We start from the raw sequence: 4,824 nt of genomic DNA, 5'->3' as shown, positions 1-4,824 counted from the left end.
TGTATGTGTGTGTGTGTGTGTGTGTGTGTATGTATGTATATATGTGTTTGTAGTATTGTGTGTGTGTGTATATATATGTGTTTGTGTGTGTGTATGTGTGTATGTGTGTGTGTGTGTGTGTGTGTGTGTGTGGCCGATGTGTATGTGTGTGTGTGTATGTGTGTGTGAGTGTGTGTGTGTCTGTGTGTGTGTGTGTATCACAGGCCTCGTGGCGCAATGGTAGCGCGTCTGACTCCAGATCAGAAGGCTGGGTGTTCGAGTCACTCCGGGGTCACATTTTGGCGACCTGTGGCGTATTGGTCAACACACTAGGCTCGTGAGCGAGTGGACCCGGGCTCGATCCCCGGGCAGGGTGAAACTATGGGCAAGTTTCTTTACGCCATTTACCTCTGTCTACCCAGCAGTACCTGGGGACCTGCATGTTAATCGGTTTGAGGATCGTGTTCCGGGGTAATGGTTAGCCAGTGCAGTTGGCGAGTTGTCCGGTCTTATCGGATTATTCCTTGACACTGGGTCAGGCACCTCGATAACTCAGGGTGTGGTTGTTGTGTTGGCGACAGCTTCTACACCTTAAACACTGGGTCATGCAGTTCGTTAACTCAGGGTGTGGTTGTTGTGTTGGCAACAGCTTCTACACCTTAAACACTGGGTAATGCAGCTCGATAACTCAGGGGTGGTTGTTGTGTTGGCGAAAGCTTCTACACCTTAAACACTGGGTCATGCAGCTCGTTAACTCAGGGTGTGGTTGTTGTGTTGGCGACAGCTTCTACACCTTAAACACTGGGTAATGCAGCTCGATAACTCAGGGGTGGTTGTTGTGTTGGCGACAGCTTCTACACCTTAAACACTGGGTCATGCAGCTCGTTAACTCAGGGTGTGGTTGTTGTGTTGGCAACAGCTTTTCTACCTAAACACTGGGTCATGCAGCTCGTTAACTCAGGGTGTGGTTGTTGCGCTGGCGACAGATCACACCTATACACTGGGTCATGCAGTCGATAACTCAGGTGTGGTTGTTGTGTGTTGGCGACAACCCTACACCCAAAAAACACTGGGTCATGCAGCTCGTTTACTCAGGGTGTGGTTATTGTGTTGGTGACAGCTTCTACACCTTAAACACTGGGTCATGCAGCTTGTTTACTCAGGGTGTGGTTGTTGTGTTGGTGACAGCTTCTACACCTTAAACACTGGGTCATGCAGCTCGTTAACTTAGGGTGTGGTTATTGTGTTGGCGACAGCTTCTACACCTTAAACACTGGGTCATGCAGCTCGTTAACTTAGGGTGTGGTTATTGTGTTGGCGACAGCTTCTACACCTTAAACACTGGGTCATGCAGCTCGTTAACTCAGGGTGGCTGTTGTGTTAAGACAGCTTCTACACCTAAACACTGGGTCATGCACCTCGATAACTCAGGTGTGGCTGTTGTGTTGGCGACAGCTTCTACACCTTAAACACTGGGTCATGCACCTCGATAACTCAGGGTGTGGCTGTTGTGTTGGCGACAGCTTCTACACCTTAAACACTGGGTCATGCAGCTCGTTAACTCAGGGTGTGGTTGTTGCGTTGGCGACAGCTTCTACACCTTATACACTGGGTCATGCAGCTCGATAACTCAGGGTGTGGTTGTTGTGTTGGCGACAACCTCTACACCTAAAATACTGTGTCATGCAGCTCGTTAACTCAGGGTGTGGTTGTTGCGTTGGCGACAGCTTCTACACCTTATACACTGGGTCATGCAGCTCGATAACTCAGGGTGTGGTTGTTGTGTTGGCGACAGCTTCTACACCTTAAACACTGGGTCATGCAGCTCGTTAACTCAGGGTGTGGTTGTTGTGTTGGCGACAGCTTCTACACCTTAAGCAAATTCACGCCCAAGGTGGCCCTTGGGCCGGCCATAATTGTACACGAGGGGCAACCATTATTATTAGTGTTATTATTATTATTAGTAGTAGTGTGTGTGTGTGTGTGTGTGTGTGTGTGTGTGTTGCGTGTGTGTGTTGCGTGTGAACACCCTGGTATAATGACATGGAAGTTAGTTTGTGTGTATGTATGTGACCGTCTACATTTAAATGTACAATCTGTCTGTCTGTCTGTCTGTCTGTCTGTCTGTCTGTCTGTCTGTCTGCCTGTCTGTGTTTGCACGGAGCGAAAGTTAAATTTATTTTCGAATTCAATTTTTTTTCGTTCGCTTCTATATATTTTTATTTCACTTCTCCGTTGTTTTATCTGGACAAAGGTTTAGATGTCTGGTCAAAGTGTGTGTGTGTGTGTGTGTGTACCAGAGGCCTCGTGGCGCAATGGTAGCGCGTCTGACTCCAGATCAGAAGGCTGGGTGTTCGAGTCACTCCGGGGTCACATTTTGGCGACCTGTGGCGTATTGGTCAACACACTAGGCTCGTGAGCGAGTGGACCCGGGCTCGATCCCCGGGCAGGGTGAAACTATGGGCAAGTTTCTTTACGCCATTTGCCTCTGTCTACCCAGCAGTACCTGGGGACCTGCATGTTAATCGATTTGAGGATCGTGTTCCGGGGTAATGGTTAGCCAGTGCAGTTGGCGAGTTGTCCGGTTTTATCGGACTATTCCTTGACACTGGGTCATGCAGTTCGTTAACTCAGGGTGTGGTTGTTGTGTTGGCGACAGCTTCTACACCTTAAACACTGGGTCATGCAACTCGTTAACTCAGGGTGTGGCTGTTGTGTTGGAGACAGCTTCTACACCTTAAACACTGGGTCATGCAACTCGTTAACTCAGGGTGTGGTTGTTGCGTTGGCGACAGCTTCTACACCTTAAACACTGAGTCATGCAGCTCGTTAACTCAGGGTGTGGCTGTTGTGTTGGAGACAGCTTCTACACCTTAAACACTGGGTCATGCAGTTCGTTAACTCAGGGTGTGGTTATTGTGTTGGCGACAGCTTCTACACCTTAAACACTGAGTCATGCAGCTCGTTAACTCAGGGTGTGGTTATTGTTTTGGCGACAGCTTCTACACCTTAAACACTGGGTCATGCAGCTCGTTAACTCAGGGTGTGGTTGTTGTGTTGGCATCAGCTTCTACACCTTAAACACTGGGTCATGCAGCTCGTTAACTCAGGGTGTGGTTATTGTGTTGGCGACAGCTTCTACGCCTTAAACACTAGGTCATGCAGCTCGTTAACTCAGGGTGTGGTTGTTGTGTTGGCGACAGCTTCTACACCTTAAACACTGGGTCATGCAGCTCGTTAACTCAGGGTGTGGTTATTGTGTTGGCGAAAGCGTCTACACCTTAAACAAATTCACGCCTAGGTGGCCCTTGGGCCGGCCATATTGTGTGTGTGTGTGTGTGTGTTGTGTGTGTGTGAACGCCACGGTATACTGCAATTGAGCGCTTGGCAACATGTATGTGAACGTCTACTGTTAAATTTGGTGTGTGTGTATGACTCTACATGTGTCTTCCACACACTCTTCCTCCCCTAAACACCCAACGCCCACACACACTCTTCCTTCCCTGCATACTCTTCCTCCTTCCCCACACACTCTGCCTCCCCCACAATCCCTCCCCCCACACACACTTCCTCCCCCACACACTCTTCCTTCCCCACACACCCTCTCCCACACACACTTCCTTCCTCACACACTCTTCCTCCCTACACACCCTCCCCACACAAACTCTTCGTCCCTCCACACCTCTTCCTTCCCCACACCTCTTCCTCCCCACACACACCCTCTTCCTTCCCCACACACTCTTCCTCCCCTACACACTCTTCCTCCCTACACACTCTTCCTCCCACACACTCTTCTCCTCTCCCACACACCCTTCTCCTCCCCCACACACTCTTCTTCCTCCCCACACACTCTTCCTCCCCCACACACTCTTCCTTCCTCCCACACACTTCCTTCCACACACCCCTTCTCCTCTCCCCACACACTCTCCTCCCTCAACACCTCTCCCCCACACACTTCCTTCCTCACACTCTTCCTCCCCCACACTCTTCCTCCCACACACTCTTCCTCTCCCCACACACACTTCCTTCCCCACACTCTTCTCCTCCCCACACACTCTCCTCCCTCAAACACCCTCTCTCCCCACACACTTCCTTCCCTCACACTCTTCCTCCCCACACACCCTTCCTCCCCCACACACTTTCCTCTCCTCCCACACACCTCCTTCCCCACACTCTTCCTCCCCCACACACTCTCCTCCCCCCACACCCTCTCCCCACACACACTTCCTTCCTCACACACTCTTCCTCCCCGACACACTCTTCCTCCTACACACTCTTCCTCTCTACACACACTTCCTACCCTACACACCCTCCCCCACACACACTCTTCCTCCCCCACACACTCTTCCTCCCCCACACTCTTCCTCCCCTACACACTCTTCCTCCCCACACATCCCCCCACACACTTCCTTCCCCACACCTTCCTCCCCTACACACCTCCCCACACACTTCCCCACACCTCTTCCCTCCCCACACGCTTCCTGCCCCACACACACTCTTCCTCCCCACACACACTTCCTTCCCTCACCAGTCTTCCACCTCCCACACACACTTCCTTCCTCACTCACTCTTCCACCTCCCACACACACTTCCTCCCCCCACACACTCTTCCTCCCACACACGCTTCCTGCCCCACACACTCTTCCTCCCCACACACACTTCCTTCCTCACTCAGTCTTCCACCTCCCCACACACACTTCCTTCCTCACTCAGTCTTCCACCTCCCACACACACTTCCTTCCCCACTCACTCTTCCACCCCTCCCACACACACTTCCTTCCTCACTCACTCTTCCACCTCCCACACACACTTCCTCCCCACACACTCTTCCTCCCTACACACCTC

The 4,824-nt window shown here is 51.5% G+C and overlaps 2 non-coding genes across 2 annotated transcripts; both read left to right on the top strand.

Moving 5' to 3' along the window:
• Window positions 1–202: 202 nt before the first annotated feature.
• On the top strand, window positions 203–274 carry Trnaw-cca. The gene has a single exon. It is a non-coding gene; the product is annotated as a tRNA-Trp (tRNA).
• A 2,006-nt stretch (window positions 275–2,280) lies between these two features.
• Trnaw-cca lies at window positions 2,281–2,352 on the top strand. The gene has a single exon. It is a non-coding gene; the product is annotated as a tRNA-Trp (tRNA).
• Window positions 2,353–4,824: the final 2,472 nt, after the last annotated feature.

Source organism: Homarus americanus, unplaced genomic scaffold (genome assembly GCF_018991925.1).
Source record: "Homarus americanus isolate GMGI-L3 unplaced genomic scaffold, GMGI_Hamer_2.0 scaffold54443, whole genome shotgun sequence".
Lineage (NCBI taxonomy): Eukaryota > Metazoa > Arthropoda > Malacostraca > Decapoda > Nephropidae > Homarus > Homarus americanus.
Note: the sequence above shows the minus strand (reverse complement) of the source record. Positions and strands in the feature narration are given on the sequence as shown.